We start from the raw sequence: 20,226 nt of genomic DNA on the forward strand, positions 1-20,226 counted from the left end.
CAGGGCAACCCCCAGAATTCACATGAAACTCTCCCTGGAGGTAAGCTTACAGACTAAAACTAACAGAACACACGAGGAAACACGTGAGCACGCGCAAAAACAACAAACAGCAAGCATGAACCCCCCGGAAGTCTTCATAACAGGAAAAGCCTACAAAAATATAAAAATAAGAATGTACAAACTCTTAAATAAATAAAAATAGACTCTCTAAGACAAGAATAGAACATTGCTCAAGTTTTTTTTTTAAAAAAAGCAGATTTGATAAAAGAAAATCTAGAAACAAAATACATAATAGGGTAAGAAAATCTCTGTGGATAGAAATAAGCATGCTTTTTAAAAGTGAAAACTGGAATCTAGAGCTAAAACAATCACCCAAAATAGGAAAACAAGTGCTGAAAAGTATAAAAGAGAAGAGACATAAAGGATAATTTAAGAGGCACCAACATACATCTAAAAGGATACTCAGAAGGAGGGAGTAAGAAAAAGAAACTAGAGACAAAAAGTTTAAAATGCAAGATCCAGCGCAGGTGCTGGTCTCTGGGAGCTGGAAGTTCAGCAGAAAAGTGCAGCTGGGGCTGAAAGTACAGCAGGCACCCCTGGCTCCTGGGAAGGGCTCTTCCATACTTGACCCTCTGCCTCCCTCGGGTGCCATCAGCTTGTCTCACCCTTCATTCCTGGTGGATATAATTTTGAAGTGGAAAAGTTACGTTGCCCTACAAGCCTGATGGAGTCAGAGCTGAGGGTAGAGATCTGGTTCTAGGTTCAGTACTCTAGTTTTTACTTTGCCTTCTTGCTCAGATAAGCCAAATGATTAACACATGTTGAGACCACTAGGCTTCTGCTTAGAGTGCCCGTAAGAGAATCACGGGTTTGGCCAGCCCAACATCCTCCTCCTCCTTTGTCCAGCTTCTTGATCTTTATCCGAGAGAGCCTCATTTCAAGGCCACACAGTTCCAGGGTAGGCAATAACCCTGCAAAAGCCAATTCAATTAAACCCTCCTGGCCACAGCAAGCATTTCAAGGACAGATACACAAACTAAGAAAAACTAATTAGATTTGATTTCAGGACTCTGATGGGAATCCTGGGCAGATATATTTGATAATCTTCTGAGATTCTCAAAATTAGTAGAAGTAAGTCTGGAGCTGCAGAGGCCACCAAGAGCTTCACTGAGACCAAAGCTAACAGCTGCTGTTGTTCAGCTGCTCAGTCACGTCTAATTCTTTTCGATCCCCATGGACTGTAGCACTCCAGGCTTCCCTGTCCTTCACTATCACCGAGAGTTTGTGAAAACTCATGTCCATTGAGGCGATGATGCCATCCAACCATCTCATCCTCTGTCACCCCCTTCTCCTCCTGCCCTCAGTCTTTCCCAGCATCAGGGTCTTTTCCCATGAGTTGGTTCTTCACATCAGGTAGCCAAAGTATTGGAGCCTCAATTTCAGCATCAGTCCTTTCAATAAATACTCAGGGTTGATTTCTCTTAGGATTGACTGGTTTGATCTCCTTGCTGTCCAAGGGACTCTCAAGAGTCTTCTGTAGCACCACAGTTCGAAAGCATCAATTCTTCAGCACTCAGCCTTCTTTATGGTCCAACTCACCCATCGTACATGACTACTGGAAAAACCATAGCTTTGACTAGACGGACTTTTGTCAGTAAAGTGGTGTTTCTGCTCCCTGGTGGCTCAGACAGTAAAGAATCTGCCTGTAATGCCGGAGACCTGGGTTTGATCCCTGGGTCAGGAGGTTACCTTAGAAAGGGAATGACAACCCACTCCAGTATTCTCGCCTGGAGAATTCCATGGACAGAAGAGCCTGGTGGGCTACAATCCATGGGGTCACAAAGAGTTGGACACAACTGAGGGACTTTCACTCACTAGGTCTGTCACAGCTTTTCTTCTGAAGAGCCCAGAGAGGAAGGCAAAATTCAGTGCTGAGAGTGAAGAGCCCCTGAATCTAACCATATCCAATCCAACACCACACCAAGACCGCTTGGTTTTATGAGCTAATAAAAGCCCCTTTTCTGCTTATGCCAGATGGAGTTGGATTTCTGTCATTTGCGACTGAAAGAGTCAAGACTAATAAAAATGTTAGAAGCGAGGAAGCAGCACTGGCAGCAGCAACCGGAAGCGGACAGCTGCTCTCCAAACAGCTCCCCAGTCTGAAGCACGGGGAAGGATCTGGATTGCAATCCCAACATTGTTCCAACTCATCCATCATATTGATCCTCTGAATGCAGCCTGGGTTTTATAAAGTCTTACAGCTCTTCCGACTACCTTCATAAAATTATAAATGATGACTTCAAAACAAAATAATTTCTAGTTCATTATTTGGGACTTCAGAAAATATGACATTTTTAATTTTAGGGAAATTAAGAGATGACACAAAATAAAGGTATTGATTAAAGTTGAAAAGATTGGGAATCAATAATAATGATAATGAATGGGTTTGGGAGGTGCAGAGGCAATAGTAGGTGAGATATGGACACAGGCTGACGTACGGAAAACACAGAACGATAACCGAGTCACAAGTGAGTTAGCAGAGGTGGACACTGGGGGTGATCGAGCTTTAGAAAAGCCCAATCCAACTTACTAAGCTAATATCCTCTTTTTTGAATATATATAGTATATAAATAATTAAAAATATAAATAATATATACATATATAATAAAAATAATAAAAAATATGCTAAAGTAAGAATAGAAGAATCCTTTCAATAAAATACAAATTCTTAGTGATGAGAAAACATTATATAACTCTCTGCTTTGGAATTTTTTCCCTTTCCACTGGCCCTTAAAACAGTGGTATGTTTGTACTAAGTTGCTCAGTTGTGTTGACTCTTTGCAATCCCATAACTGTAGCCTGCCAGGCTCCTCTGTCCATGGGGTTCTCCAGGCAAGAATACTGGAGTGGGTTGTCGTTTCCTTCTCCAGGGGAACTTCCCAACCAGGGACTGAACCCATATGTCTTGGGTCTCCTATATTATTGACAGGTGGATTCTTTACCCGGGAAGCCAATGAAACAGTGGAGAAGCTTACAATCAATGCGTCTTATCTGAGACGAAACGCAGTCGTTTCCACAAAGAAGTCACACATAGCAAGTCTACTGTCTAGTCTGTGGAAAGCGTGGCTTGTTCCGGGGTAAGGAATTTTGTGATCACCAAAACGATGATTTCCTTATGATACTGCTCATGTAATTGTACCTCCCTGTTGACATGGGTCTTTGTATCGCTGATCTGCCAAAGTTGTACCTGGGGTTAAATAAGACCATTTCATTTGTTTCTGAAATGCCTTCTTGGAATACGGTCAAAATCACTGAAAGGAAAATAAAATCTCAACAGCACCACAAAAAGCATCTACTAATTCCTCTTCTGAACCGCTGAGGATTTACCTTTGTCTCTCCACAATTATCTTGCTAAGGTATCGAGGTTCTCAGAAATCAATTGCTCTCTTGGAGAAAAAATATGTTCCTACAGCACACTAATTATATAGGTATTAGAGTTTCTTGACTGCTTGAAAATCAATAGGAGCTTACAAACCAAAACAATGCATGTTTCTTTATTCTTTAGAAATGCCTTAAAAATACCCTATCAAATTTGACTTATACTTCCGAAGGCCATATGTAGTCAATCTTTAATTTAATCTATATCTATTACTTAATGCATTCACTTACAACAGTCCATTCACAAATAGGTGCTCAATCAATGTTAAATGTTAGTATTTGTTCAAATGGGTTGAGAACCTATAACGACAAAAACAAATTCTCACACATTAGCTAAGAAAACTTCTGAATGGCATGCTCTAGCTTGTGATCTGGAAAAATAAAGTGGTAGATAAAATTAATATTAATTCTATTGTGACCATGTGTCATTTGTAGCTCCCTAACATCTGGGCAGAAATAGATGTTTTTCTGGAACTCTCTTGCTTTTTCCATGATCCAGCGGATGTTGGCAATTTGATCTCTGGTTCCTCTGCCTTTTCTAAATCCAGCTTGAGCATCTGGAAGTTCACAGTTCACATATTGCTGAAGCCTGGTTTGGAGAATTTTGAGCATTACTTTACTAGCGTATGAGATGAGTGCAATTGTGCGGTAGTTTGAGCATTCTTTGGTATTGCCTTTCTTTGGGATTGGAATGAAAACTGACCTTGTCCAGTCCTGTGGCCACTGCTGAGTTTTCCAAATCGGCTGGCATATTGAGTGCAGCACTTTCATAGCATCATCTTTCAGGATTTGAAATAGCTCAACTGAAATTCCATCACCTCCACTAGCTTTGTTTGTAGTGATGCTTTCTAAGGCCCACTTGACTTCACATTCCAGGATGTCTGGCTCTAGGTGAGTGATCACACCATCATGATTATCTTGGTCATGAAGATCTTTTTTGTTCAGTTCTTCTGTGTATTCTTGCCACCTCTTCTTAATATCTTCTGCTTCTGTTAGGTCCATACCATTTCAGTCCTTTATCGAGCCCATCTTTGCATGAAATATTCCCTTGGTATCTCTAATTTTCTTGAAGAGATCTCTAGTCTTTCCCATTCTGTTGTTTTCCTCTGTTTCTTTGCATTGATCGCTGAGGAAGGCTTTCTTATCTTTCCTTGCTGTTCTTTGGAACTCTGCATTCAGATGCTTATATCTTTCCTTTTCTCCTTTGCTTTTTGCTTCTCTTCTTTTCACAGCTATTTATAAGGCCTCCCCAGACAGCCATTTTGCTTTTTTGCATTTCTTTTCCATGGGGATGGTCTTGATCCCTGTCTCCTGTACAATGTCACGAACCTCATTCCATAGTTCATCAGGCACTCTATCTGTCAGATCTAGGCCCTTAAATCTATTTCTCACTTCCACTGTATAATAAGGGATTTGATTTAGGTCATACCTGAATGACAATGCCAAAGCCTTTGACTGTGTGGATCACAATAAACTGTGGAAAATTCTTCAAGAGATGGGAATACCAGACCACCTGACCTGCCTCTTGAGAAACCTATAAGCAGGTCAAGAAGCAACAGTTAGAACTGGACATGGAACAACAGACTGGTTCCAAATAGGAAAAGGAGTACGTCAAGGCTGTATATTGTCACCCTGCTTATTTAACTTATATGCAGAGTACATCATGAGAAACACTGGGCTGGAAGAAGCACAAGATGGAATCAAGATTGCTGGGAGAAATATCAATAACCTCAGATATGCAGATGATTCCACCCTCATGGCAGAAAGTGAAGAGGAACTAAAAAGCCTCTTGATGAAAGTGAAAGAGGAGAGTAAAACAGTTGGCTTAAAGCTCACCATTCAGAAAAGGAAGATCATGGCATCTGGTCCCATCACTTCATGGCAAATAGATGGGGAAACAGTGGAATAAACAGTGTCAGACTTTATTTTTGGGGGATCCAAAAATCACTGCAGATGGTGATTGCAGCCATGAAATTAAAAGACGTTTACTCCTTGGAAGGAAAGTTATGACCAACCTAGACAGCATATTGAAAAGCAGAGACATTACTTTGCCAACAAAGGTCCATCTAATCAAGGCTATGGTTTTTCCAGTGGTCATGTATGGATGTGAGAGTTGGACTGTGAAGAAAGCTAAGTGCTGAAGAATTGATGCTTTTGAACTGTGGTGTTGGAGAAGACTCTTGAGAGTCCCTTGGACTGCAAGGAGGTCCAACCAGTCCATCCTAAAGGAGATCAGCCCTGGGTATTCATTGGAAGGACTGATGCTGAAAGCTGAAACTCCAATACTTTGGCCACCTCATGTGAAGAGTTGACTGATTGGAAAAGACCCAGATGCTGAGAGGGATTGTGGGCAGGAGGAAAAGGGAACAACAGAGGATGAGATGGCTGGATGGCATCACCGTCTCGATGGACATGAGTTTGGGTGAACTCCAGGAGTTGGTGATGGACAGGGAAGCCTGGCATGCTGGGATTCATGGGGTCGCAAAGGTCGGACATGACTGAGTAACTGAACTGAACTGAACTGAGCATCTTGGCAATCTGCCACATTATGAGTTCTTCCTTCCCCAGGGCAGAGGCCAGAAAGCCTTGAACCACAGACTCCCCTGAAAGTAGGATGCAGTCAGTGACCCTGCTTCTGCTGGTGAAATGCACAGGAAAGCGACATCATGGACAGAGATTTTTCCATCTGTTTACTTGCTTCCCTGTGTGCTGAAGAATTAAAGAAAAGGAGATCTAGTTACCAGCTTCAAAGCTGGAAGAAACTGAAAACAGACTTCTCTCAAGGAGCACTTTGTCAAAATTATTCTCTTTCTTACATTTCATTTTCTCTTAAATACTTCCTGTGGCCTCCTAGAATAAACCAGAAAAAAAAAATAAAGAAAACAAAATCACAGTGGTGGTCCAGTGGTTAAGACTCCAAGCTTTCATTGCCAAGAGCACAGGTTTGATCCCTGGTTGAAGAACCAAGATTCCCACAAGTTGTGTAGTACAGCTAAAAAAAGAAAAAAAAAAATCAAAGTTCATCAATACACTCAACTAAAACACGAAAGTTATAACTTACTACAAATACAACTTAATTCAGTTTCTTTTCAAACAGTCACATTCTGTTTTACAAGCTTCCCACATTTCTGCCTCTAACAAACACATACTTGAAAAATGAGGACAGAACAGACACTGGCCTGTTACCATGGACATACTCATAGTATGATATAAGTCATCAAGAGTGACTGTTCACGAGCAAGCTCTCAAAAGAAAATGATTACAGCAAAAACACAGCATGTATTTGTTTGCTGTTAATCACATATGTCTCCAGGAGATGGTGAGGGACAGGGAAGCCTGGTGTGCTACAGTCCATGGGGTTGCAAAGAGTTGGACGTGACTCGGTGACTGAACAACAACAACAATCACATATGTATTCCATTCATTATTTTCAATCAGCAAAACTACAGAAAATGTTATGCATGATGAGGCAAGAATTCTATGGACTTCAGTTAAGCAGATGTGATAAAATAAAAGGTATAGAAATACAAGTCACATGGGTTTCTTAAAACGAATTTTGTCAAAAACACACTACGCAAATTTCTCAAGATACTTTCAATAAATTAACTCTTGATTTGCTCAACATGATTTCAGTAGTACTATGATTAGGCAAGGATATTGCGGGGAGGGGGTCGTCTTTTAGACTGAAAGCCAAAATGCTGAGTAACAATAACCACCTTCCATCTTGTCCACCGAGAACCTAAGACTCGAGTGAAATAGATGCTACCGTAAGTTTATCAGCTAGGAGCACTCCACCAGCTAGAAGCAAGTATCTGAATGCCAAAGGTCTGCAAAATGGAATAGTTCTAAAGAATTATCATTTGATTACATTCAAGAACATAGGGCTAGATTTGATGAATTAATCTCAATGACTTAAAAATCTGTAAATTGCATGCAAGTCCATTTCCTGCAAAATTTAAGTCTATCAACGTACATAATTTTTGATTAAGCAGTGAGCTGTGCATGAGTACTAAGTCGCTTCAGTCATGTCCAACTCTGTGCAACCCCGTGGACTGTAACCCGCCAGGCTCCTTTGTCCAAGAATACTGAAGTGGGGTGCCATTTCCTTCTCCAGGGAATCTTCCTGACTCAGGGATTGAACTCAGGGATCGTCTCTTATGCATCCTGCATTGGCAGGCGGGTTCTTTACCACTCGTGCTACCTGGGAAGCCCTAGGCAAAGATGAACTTTATCATTCCCATATTAACTTAATTTGAATTACTTTTCTTAATCCAAATTCTTGAAGATCACAATGGTAAGCCCCTACCCTGGAACTATGCATATGGAAAGTGACTCACGAGCATTTGTCGGGTTCATCACAAGGGAGGTGGCTTCACCCACTTCACGTGACGACAACCGAAGGCCCTGTGAGTAAGCAGCAGGTGGGGCCCTCCAGAGCCCCCCACTGTCCTGTAGCTGGCTCACAGCCCACAGAAAGCACTGATTCTACCTCACCCTCATGCCATCTGCTCCAAACTCTCCTTCTACTTACTAATAAAAGCCACAGGAGCCATCTGGGCTTTCTTGTCTATACATTTTAAATCCAAAATGGTTTTGCGTTTGTACAGGACCTGGTGCAAGATGACATTAAAACCCCAAAGACAGCCTCGGGGGAGGCAGAGGATGCTTCCCATGCTCAGGAGGAAGCCACAGGCCCACCCAGGAGAGGAGACAGGAACCAAGGTAACACAGACCAGCCTTCTTCCAACCCCACATGCACTACGTCAGTGTCTGTCTATGTATCCCTGCATACAGATCATTTTTCTGATTTTCTAGATCAATCTAAACAGATTTTACTTTTACTGTACCCATTCAAAGCACTGATCGCTTATCAAACCAGTTCCCACTTGAAACTTCATTTTAGCTTAAGTCTACCCAAAAAAATTGTAATTAAGAAACACCATTTATCTTAAATGCAAATGGTGATAACAAGCTGGAGTCTTTGACACCACTTCGTATCTTGTTACTTTCTCACCAAACCTCCGAACATTATGTGAAATTTCTAAGTCTGTATGGAGCGGAACTTCGTAAGAGAGAATTTAGCATGTAATAGCACTAGGCAAAATATCCTCAAGAGTGAGATGCCTTCATTCCATCCTGCAGCTCATTTAACTTCAGTATCTTGTCTGTTAAACCATCTACTCCCACCACCCTCAACCAAAGAACTATTCTGATTCTGAGTGGTGAAGGTTTAAGAGGAAAAACAAGAGACTGCCCTTCTAATACGAATGCAGGAGTCTTCCGAATGCTGACTGCCAGATTGTAAGTTGCCTTGATCAAAATGCTACCTACACATTAGCAACTGTGAAAATTTCCTTCAACTATTGGGCTCCAATTATCATAATCAGGTCTTTTGAAAAAAAAAAAAAAGCATTAAAGTCACAGCACATGCACATGGACAGAGATGCAGGGTTCTCTGGTGACTAGAAGGGTATATCAGCTGCTAAGTGCCACAGGCTGTGTAAGATGTAGTCATCAGGATACACTGACTTGCATCATCCATTTAGCAACTTCATCCTTTCGCTGACTCTGTTCAGTGCTGCCAAGTTCAAGGCAGACTCTCTGCTCATGTGAAGATAAAAAACTGCAGCCACTAAAAAATGTCCTCAAGGAAGCCCCAAGCGGGTAAAGATAGAGCAGGACAGACTTCACAGAGGGTGTCTGTCCTCACCTGCCTCCCCCCGCCCCACTTTGAGGTAGAAACATGACTCTCACTACAAATTATACAGCTTAACTGAAGGCAGGGACTTCACTGCTCTGGAAGTTGTGACCTCATTTGTCAGATAAAATGGGTTAGACCACCTAGAAGACGATGTAGGCAAGCTCTGCTAGGTTTAATTTACACTTCTATAACTCTACCCTGGGCAATCTCTTGAACCATCCACACCAGACGATTGTATAAAGGTCTGCCAAGCTGACAAGGCTCCAGAGTGGAATCCCAGCCTAAGAGACGTCTGGCTCACCTCCATGAGTGTTGGAAAAGCAGTCCCGGGAGGAGGAGAGCTCCGGATGAGGGATCAGTAGTCCCAGTCCTGACTCTACAGCTCCTTCATACTGTCACCTTCAGCAAGACACCCACTCTCTCTATAAAATTTCACCATGAAAGTGAAAGTGTTAGTCGCTCAGTCATGTTCGACTCTTTGCAACCCCATGGACTACAGCCTGCCAGACTCCTCTGGGATTCTCCAAGCAAGAATACTGGAGTGGGTAGCCATGCCCTCCTCCAGGGGATCTTCCCAGCCCAGGGATCGAACCCGAGTCTCCTGCATTGCAGGCAGAGTCTTTACCATCTGAGCCACCAGGGAAGCTAGTGAAGGAAATTTTAATCATGTTTCTTACAAAATGCCACCATCAGAGAAAAATGTAAGAATCAAGTGAGATATAAGTCAATCATGGAATCAGAACCTGTTCTTTTTTAAGACTTGCTAACATATATTGAGCATTGACTAATTGCAAGGAATTTCACAAAACGTCTGATCTACAGACATTATGTAATCTTCAGGGTACCTGCCTTACAGATGGGAAAACTGAGTGTGAGTAACCTATGCAAGGTTAGACAGCAAGAAAGAGCACAGCTGGGGTTCAAACTGAACTCTGTGCAAAGCCCAGGCTCTTAACCTTTGTGCTCTGTGACCTCAGGAGGCGGAGGAAGCCCAGACATGAACTCTCTCCTCTTGATGAATTTTAACAAAATAAAAGTAGCGAAATGTACAATTGATAGAAGAGTCTCAACTTTAATCCAAACTGTATTTCTAATTTTGTTGAAAACAGATCCTTTTTGTCCCAGAAAGCCTATTCAATGAATTTGTGTTTGATGGAAGGCAATTTATGAAATCCTGATCCAAGTCAACCCAACCATTTCATTTCACTTAAAGAGAAAATGAAGCCCAAGCAAATAAGAGTAGAGGTCACGGAGCTTGCTGAGGGCAGGCCCCGGCCTGGAACCCTGGACATGGCCACTGCTCCAGCCCCACTGCCTCAGGTGGAGCTTCCTCTAAACCCTGAGATGTTAATAATGTTACCACGGGTCCAAGGCATATCCCTCTAATACCAACTACATTTTAGAGCATTGTAGCATTGGACTCATTGGAAAAGACCCTGATGCTGGGAAAGACTGAAGGCAGAAGGAAAAGAGGGCAACAGAGAATGAGATGGTTGGATGGCATCACCAATTCAATGGACATGAACTTGGGCAAACTCTGGGAGATGGTGAGGGACAGGGAAGCCTGGCATGATGCAGTCCATGGGGTCAAGAACTTGGAAATGACTTAGCAACTGAACAAAAATGACAGCAAAGCAATGCCACTAAAGATTTTTGTTTTAGAAAATAGTTATTTTCCATGCAAATATAATATGTTTATAAAGTCACTACTGTTATTTAAATAAATGCACACATATTTAAACTTTTTCAATTTTAGTTTCTAATGCAATAAATACTGATATATATATAAAGCATACATAATAATAACAGAGTTTCCCACGTAGCTCAGTGGGTGAAGAATCCGTTTCCAATGCAGGAGATGCAGGTTCCATCCCTGCATCAGGAAGATCCCCTGGAGGAGGGCATGGCAACCTACTCCAGTATGCTTGCCTGGAGAATCCCACGGACAGAGGAGCCTGATGGGCTGCAGTCCATGGGGTGGGAAAGAGATAGGACTGAAGCAACTAAGCATGGACACATAATAATAAAAACACTTGCAGGGTCTTTAATAATTTTTTTAGAGTATAGCAGCATCTTGAGACCAAAAAATCTAAGAATGCCCATCCTAAAATATAAAAATCGAATCTTCATGTTTACAGTGGACAGAGAGTCCACAATTCAAACCTAAAGGCTTAGGCGTTACTTTGTGAGGGGATGATAAGAGTCATTGGGAACTGTCTTGTTTTTAACTGAGTTCTTCATGATTAAGTGAGCTGCTCAACTTCAAACCTGACAAAATCAAATTACACCATATATTTACCCATAAGTATAATCAAAAGAATATATTTTTCAAATGTAATCAACAGAATAGATTTCTGTGATTAACTAATTATATTTAAAGTTAATTAGTATCAATTATAACACTATGTTATCAATCATATATGTACTCTATACAACACCTAATAACTTCATAACTGTAATCTTAGACTTCAGAAGGTGTCTTTAACATCTAAGCAATTCAGGTGGATGGCTTATATCATAAACAAAATGTATGGCATGTTTCAAAAGCAGCCATACAGAAGGCATTCCTAATTTCCATGCTAGCAACCAAGTATGAAGACAGTTGTTGGGCTGTTTAGAGATATATTATGGCAAGAAAAATCATAAGTATAATGTAAGTTCTCAAATTAAATAAAATGTTGATTCATGCTGCCGTTACTAAGATGTGTTTATATATCTTTTAAAACTTAGGCTTGAATATTTAAACTTACAATCAATGCAATTACAATCATCCTTACCAAAAACATCTATTAGAGGCTGAGATGATCACATCATGATGCAAAGTATGAATGAATGCTTAATGCAGCAGAATGCTTCCTTCTAGATACAGAGTTTATAAAGATTCCGAAATGTATAACCCAAAAGCACAATGCGGTTTCACACAGGCAAAGAAAGAGAGAGAGAGAGAGACAGAAAGAAAAAGACACACACACAAAGACAAAGAGATCAAAGAAACACACTGTCCTGTGGAATGTCTAAGGAGCTGCTATTTTCCTTTTAGCTTTGTGAAATCAAGTTATACTTTGTAAAGTCAAAAAGAAATATAAGTAAGTTAATCATTAATGCACATAACAGCTACAGAGGCTACTTTAAACTGGGTCTGAATTATTCTGTCTATTTCTTCCTCAAAAGAAGAAAAAAAATAGAGGATTTTTCTTACTTTTGCCTTCCTATTTAAGAACAGGCGTTTCAGCCATTTAAATGAGGAAAATTACTCACTCTTCTTACAAAGATAAGGGCAGCAACAAGGTTTGAATTGTCAGATCCCATATTTCAGATAAAGAAAACAATGCCCACAGAACTTCTCCAGGGGAATCCACCTGACCCAGGGATCAAACCCAAGTCTCCTGAATTGGCAGGCAGATTCTTTATCGCTGAGCCACCAGGGTCAGACCTGTAAAGTCAAGAAAAAAACAAAATTCAGGCAGCTATTTCCTTATAATAAGCTGCCTCCTGGATCGCTCACCTTGCACAAAAATACCAGCTTTTACAATGTTACCCAAAATGCTGCACTGTTTGCAAATAAAAAGATCTTCACATTATCACTAGTTCCTCAAGGGACATCAGAGTTTGCCATTAGTCATTTATTTTTTACAATTACTAGCTAAATTGTCTTAATCAAGGTCATTCTCTTGTATTAAATAAAGAGGAGACTGTCGATGGACAAGCTGTGGAACCGTCGCCAGGCCTTGGCCAAGGGCACCGTGGAAGGCACAGCCTCCGGGCCCCTTACGGGATGGGGGGTGAAGGTCGTGGTGGGATCTGCCTCTGTGAATTCAGTGCATTGTTGTTTGGTCACAATTGTTGTTCAGGGATGTCCAATTCTTTGCCACCCATGGACTGCAGCACTCCAGGCTTCCCTGTCCTTCACTATCTCCTGGAGTTTACTCAAACTCATGTCCATTGAGTTGGTGATGCCATCCAACCATCTCAGCCTCCACCAGTTTCTAAAGAGAGGAAAGTCAAACTCCAGAACCAATTATAGTTCTCTTCAATATTCAATAAAAGTTTGCAACTCTTCATTTTATTCTCCTTTTAAAAATATTTATTTTTCTGTGAGTGTTCTTATGCTGAGGGGGATCAAAGCTCCTGGCTTGCACAGAACAGTCTGGTCACACCTGTTGACCTGCTGTTCCTCGTCCACAGGCTCTCCTTTCACTCTCCAAAGTGTTCTGGCTTGTATGCTACTCAGTGATCATCCTCGTTATAAACCCAACAGACAGATATAAAATATTTTCATATATATGTATGTATGTATTGCTTCAACTTTTGTTTGGAATCATTTTTCTTTAAAAAAAAAATGAAAATGTGGTCTGACTTATTTCTTTCACCTAAAAACCTTTTCCTCCAAGAATTTAACCCACTATAAGTACATTTTGCAAGTACTGGGAAGAAAATTTTGAATTCAGTGTCCTCCTAACACAAGATGACACGGAATGTTAGTTAAGCTTGTTATTGTTGCAGAGCACATTAATACAGGCACTATTTTTCCTTTTAGGGACTCGTCATCTAAAAGAGGAAATGAGGCAAAAATTCTACACATCTGATAACATTTTATGTTAATATTTAAACCTGGGTCCCTCCACTCACAGTATTCTGGGGGTGGGGGGCGGTGGTGTGTGGGAAATCCCTCAAGAAAAATAATGAGGCCATACCACGCAGACGTGCCTCTGCAGATTCTGGGAAGCACTCCAGTTCCCGCATCCATGTCTCCATAACCCCATCCATGCCGGAAACGGGACAGCTTGCCTCCTACACAGCAAACACACAACCTGCACAGAGCGGCCCTTTATTAGACCTTCCCAAAGGGCAGCCAGAATGTTTCAGCTTTCCACCTTAGAGGAGCAAGCTCTCCTCCACCTGAGAGGGGCGAGGTACCGTCTGGGTGCTCGCCTCACAGACACCAGGCAGTCACTCTACTCAGAGCCCCTGATGTGAGGTCCTGTCTCTACACACTTCAGGGTCAGCTGCTGAAAACAACTCTCCAGCAAACCCCACTCTGCCTGCCCTGCCCATCTCCTATACACATGACGAGGACTTGAAGAGGTGATGAAACAAAGAAGTCATGCATGCTAAGTCGCTTCAATCATGTTCAAATCATTGTGACCAAAGGGACTGTAGCCCTTGGGGCTCCTCTGTCCCCGGGGCTCTCCAGGCAAGAACACTGGAGTGGGATGCCATGCCCTCCTCCAGGGGATCTTCCTGAACCCAGGGATCGAACCTGCATCTCTTACATCTCCTGCATTAGCAGGAAGGTTCTTTGCCACTAGCACCACCTGGAAAGCCCACAAAGAAGTCCCTCTACTCCAAACTGTGGGGGTTCCTGCAGTAAACAAGGACACTGACCCCGTGTTGCAAAGCAAGACAATCACTGAACAAAACACATCCCGCCCCACCCCCCGGACTCAGAGGACAAGGCCAGAGGAAGCAACAGGGAATCACAGCGTAGCCCTTGGTTTCCAAACTGCTTCAGATGTGCCCAAATGTCAAGTGAACTAACAACAAAACACACTCGCTCTACCGCTTCTATAGACTCAAATATTTTTCAAATAAAGTAAATTGGAAAGTGACAAGCTAATCCAAGTAGATACTGTGTTTGTTTTCCGAGGTGACAGATGAAAACAGAATTATTTTCTTCTTTAAAGGCGAGTCTTAGAATTAGAGCAGAAACAAAAGTAAGTGTCTGAAAAGAGGATGTATTAAATCGTTCTAATCTTTTGTTTCCCATATGCATCACTAATTTCCCAAAGCATGAAAGTAGAACAAGAGCCCTTCCTGGCGGCCCCGTGTACTCCATGGACACTCGGCTTCCTCTCACAGCCCCCATCTTGGGGCTTAAATTGGGCTCCATCACCTCAGAGCAGCAGGCCTCAGGCAAGTTTCTCCCTCTGCCCATGAGCTCCCTGACATGTAAGATGCTGAAACAGACCTGTTGCACAGGCCACAGGCTGAGTCATAAGGGTTGCTGTTGTTATTCAGGCACTAAGTCGCATATGACTCTTTGCAACCCCATGCGCTGCAGCACGCCAGGCTTCCCTGTCCTTCACTATCTCCTAGAGTTTGTCCAAACTCATGTTCATTGAGTCGATGTGCCTTCCAACCATCTCATCCTCTGTTGGCCACCTTCTCCTTTTGCCCTCCATCTTTCCCAGCTTCAGGCTCTTTTCCAATGAGTTGGCTCTTCACATCAGGTGGCCAAAGTACTGGAGCTTCAGCCTCAGTATTCTGTCCTTCCAATGAATATTCAGGACTGAGTTCCTTTAGGATTAACTGGTTTGATCTCCTTGCAGTCCAAGGGACTCTCAAGAGTCTTCTCCAGCACCACAGTTGGAAAGCATCAACTCTTGGATACTCAGCCTTCTTTATGGTTCAGTTCTCACAACCATACATGACTACTGGAAAAAATCATAGCTTTGATTATGCAGACCTTTGTCGGCAAAGTGATGTCTCTGCTTTTTAATGTGCTGTCTAGGTTTTTCAGAGCTTTTCTTCCAAGGAGCAAGCATCTTTTAATTCCATGGCTGCAGTCACCATCTGCAGTGATTTTGGAGCCCAAGAAAATAAAATCTCTATCAACTTGGAAATCAGCTCTAAGTGTGGGATCTGCCCTCCTCTGCTGGTGACTTCGTCTCAAATTATTGGCCTGTTACTCTTAATGGATCCCAGTCCAAGGTCAACTGCATGAGTTAAGTTGCCCGAAAGATATCCACATTATCTTCTGGGAGTAAAATCACAGCAAGCTTACTGTTCTGGAAGAGAAACGGGGTGGAGGGGAAAGACTTTCTTCTAACCATCCTCAGAAACTGAGAGCAAAATATATAGATGTGAAAGCACCATGCCAGCATCGCTAATAACCCACCTTGGAAGAGAAATTTCTAGTTCCAGGACTGGAGGGTGCAATGATCAGAAATTAATGGATACTCCCAGCCAAAAAGCAAGAGGAGAACTTTTATATTTCCTTTGTTATGTGATCATAATAACAATAAAAGGAGTGGCTGAAAGGTCCGTGGTTTACATTTTCAATCAAACCGAGAGTCTAAGATGGATAGTCACTGAATCCCCAAATGTTCACATTTTTGTGGAATTTCTTTCCTGTTTTGAGTCTGTCACTAATTGAATCCAAATCACTCACACTTCCTGGTGTCTAACACACCTCAGGCAGTCACTGGGTTTTGGAAGAATGCAGTGAACTGAGCAAGCCCTCCCAACAAGTTGTCTCCTTAAAAATAACTGACATCCAGCAGGTTGCACACTGGAAAAACAGTCATAGCAACTGACATTACAGTCAGTTCATAAAGTCCACTTCACCCCAGCCTTCCTCCATCTATCAACATTCACCAGCTTCTCATGCGAATATTCAGAGAAGTAATCTTACCCTCCCATCCCTAAGCAATTTTGTAAATTCTGCCGGCAAAGCACCCCAGAAGTCCCTCCATCTCTGCCCATCTCCACACCCACCTCCCCTCACCTGGACCCCGTGGTGGCATCCTATGGGGTCCTATCACCTGCACAGTATTCTAGAGACAGCAGCCCACAGGGGCCTCACCCATCACAAAGCAGATCCTGTTGCACCTGCTCACACTCTGCAAAGCCTGCTTGTGGCAAGAAAAAGAGAACGCATGGCCCTCAGTGTGGTCTTCCTGGGCTTCTGGCTCCCACACCCCCTCCCCATGCAGCCCCTTGTCCACCTGAGCCGTGCCCTTCCCACCCCCTTCACACACGTGCATCCTCTCTCCTTGAACTTCTCCCTGCCCTGCCCCTGCCTGGCCAGCAGCTGTCTCATCAGAGATGCTGCTTCTACCCACACACCCAACTTAGGGACTTCAATCGGTCTTTCCCATAATATACTTCAAGTCTGTCCTCAGACACTTACGTGAGAGATTGTTTTAAGTCTGCCCCATACCCTTGCTGGGCTGTACTGTCCAGGAAGGCAGGAGTTGTCTGTACTAGTTACCCCACGCACACAGCATACAAGTGACACAAAGTGGACTTCCAGCAAAAATGCCTTGTCCCCATTTAGGCTCTAAATAGATGGGGAAACAATGGAAACAGTGACAGACTTTAGTTTTTCGGGCTCCAAAACCTGCAGACAGTGACTGCAGCCATGAAATTAAAAGACGCTTGCTCCTTGGAAGAAAAGCTATGGCCTACCTAGACAGCATATTAAAAAGCAGACGTTACTTTGCCAGTAAAGGTCCGTCTAGTCAAAACTATGGTTTTTCCAGTAGTCATGTGAGATGTGAGAGTTGGACCATAAAGAAGGCTGAGTGCTGAAGAATTGATGCTTTTGAACTGTGGTGTTGGAGAAGACTCTTGAGAGTCCCTTGGACTGCAAGGAGATCCAACCAGTCCATCCTAAAGGAAATCAGTCCTAAATATTCACTGGAAGGACTAATGCAAACTGAAAGTCCAATATCCTGGCCACCTGATGCGAAGAACTGACTCATTGGAAAAGACCCTGATGCTGGGAAAGATTGAAGGCGGGAGGAGAAAGGGATGACAGAGAAGGAGATAGTTGGGTGCCATCACCGAATCGATAGACATGAGTTTGAGCAAGCTCCGGTAGTTGGTGATGGACAGGGAAGCCAGGCATGCTGCAGTCCATAGGGTCGCAAAGAGTTGGACACACTGAGGAACTGAACAGAACTGCACTCACCTCCCTCAAAAAAGAAAAGAGAGAAAAAACAAGGAGTAAGTTGGGAAAACATGATTCAATCTAAAAGGTATTAAAAATAACAAATTCATACTGTATAGCACAGGGAACTATATTCAACACCCTGAGATAACCCATAGTGGGAAAGAATATGAAGAAGAATGTATATATGTGTATAATTGAGTCACCTTGCTGCACAGCAGAAATTAACACAACATTGTAAATCAACTACACTTCAATTTAAAAAAAAATTAAAGCTGTCACAATCTTAAAAGCCATAGTAAGAGCTCACACACCAAAATGCTGTGTAAGAAAGGGCCCTACTGTCCATCTGTCCCGGGGCTGAGTGCGTCCTCTCTGGCCAGGCACCACGACAACAGAGGTACCACTGCTGCCAGTCCCCCACTGCCCCATCGGGCACCTTCCACACACGTTATCAATCCCTTAGTAACTGTGGCAGCCACTGCACTCTCATCGCTGAAAGATTCATCGTTGAAATGGGTGCACAAGCCTTCTCCCCAGCATCCAGGTTCATTAAGAAAACAGCTTACACACGAGCTGAAATCTACTCAACAGGAAGCAGAGAGGTTCAGGGGGTTCCCAGGGCCGGGGGCCCTCCTGCAGTGATGCCACTCAGAAGGCGTACAGGGGCCCAGCGAGCAGAGCGACAGCTCCCATGGGTTCAGGGCAAAGCTTTCGTTTTTGCACTGGTACTGGGGAAAAATGTATTTGCAAAATAAAATAGGGATGTTAGTTGCTCAGTCCTGTCCAACTCTTTGCAACCCCATGGACTGTAGCCCACCAGGCTCCTCTATCTATGGAATTTCAGGCAAGAACACTGGACTGGGTTGCCATTCCCTTCTCCAGGGGATCCTCCTGAGCCAGGGATCAAACCCAGGTCTCCTGAACTGCAGGCAGATACTTTATCAACTGAGCCACCAGGGAAACCCCCAATATCCCAAAATAGGGATACATTCTTCTAAAATAGGGATACATTATTCTAAATGCTAAAAAAAGACTATTTTTTTTAAACAAACAAATGTTCAAAAAAAAAAAAGTCTATGTGTGTGAAGTAATTAGTTTTATTTCTTCCTGCTGCTGCTGCTGTTAAGCTGTTTCAGTCGTGTCCGACTCTGTGCAGCCCCGTAGACAGCAGCCCACTAGGCTCCTCTGTCCCTGGGATTCTCCAGGCAAGAATACTGGAGTGGGGTGCCACTGCCTTCTCCAATGCACGAAAGTGAAAAGTGAAAGTGAAGTCGCTTGGTCGTGCCCAACTCTTAGCAACCCACCCCATGGACTGCAGCCCACCAGGCTCCTCCGTCCATGGGATTGTCCAGGCAAGAGTATTGGAGTGGGTTGCCATTGCTTTCTCCGTTATTTCTTCCTAGTATATCCTAATGTTTTTGTTTTATTAACTACAATATACTAACTATATGTATATTAATAATAATACTACTAATAATACTCGTTACATGGGTCCTTCGGAATTACATGAACTGTTTTTTTTTTTTTTTTTAATGGACCTAAAGCATTTTCTTCACTTGGACATCTGTTCCTACAATATAAACTACCCTCAAAATGTTCACCATGGGCTTTCCTGGTGGCTCAGTGCTAAAGAATCTGCCTGCCAATTTAGGAGACACAGGTTCAATCCCTGGGTCAGGAAGATCCTCTGGAGAAGGAAATGAAAACCCACTCCAGTACTCTTGCCTGGGATACCCCATGGACAGAGGAGCTGGGCAGGTAACAACAGTCCATGGAGTTGCAAAAGAGCTGGACATTGGACTTAGCAACTAAACAACAACGAAAATGTTCACTGATGCTACAAGGAGGAAACGCCCTGTAAACTACAAAACACTATTCAAATGAAAGGGGAGCATGTCTACACCTAACAGAAAAGCAAAACACGACCAAAGACTCACAGTGAGCCTTGCAGCCAACACCACCTCCTCCTAGCCAAGCTGAAATCCATCTTCGCAGTTGGGATGATTCATCTGTACTGACCTAACAAGGAGCTCCCCCTCTGGCTCTGCATGAGCTCCCCTGTCACTGGCCGCCTGCTTTCCCCGCATCTGACCCTCCTGGTTTCTCCTGGGGTCTCCTTCACTGGGTGGAACCTCAGCCACCAGGGAGGTAACCGCTCCCTCCTCTCTGTGTAATTCACCGTTCCCTCCCCTGCTTTTTCCTGTCACCCCCTCCTCCGTGACAGCTGAGCACTTCCCGGCCGGCTTTCTCCTGACCCAGCATCACAGCTCCTCTGTCCAAAGTCACCATCTCAGCATCTCTGTGAACACAGCTTTCTAAACACTGAACCTGGCTGCTACCCTGCTCCCAACTCGCCAACCTGGCTCTTCCTCCAAGTCCCCAGTTCCCAGCAGCGGTGTTCCTCATTAAA

Source organism: Budorcas taxicolor, chromosome 22 (genome assembly GCF_023091745.1).
Source record: "Budorcas taxicolor isolate Tak-1 chromosome 22, Takin1.1, whole genome shotgun sequence".
NCBI lineage: Eukaryota > Metazoa > Chordata > Mammalia > Artiodactyla > Bovidae > Budorcas > Budorcas taxicolor.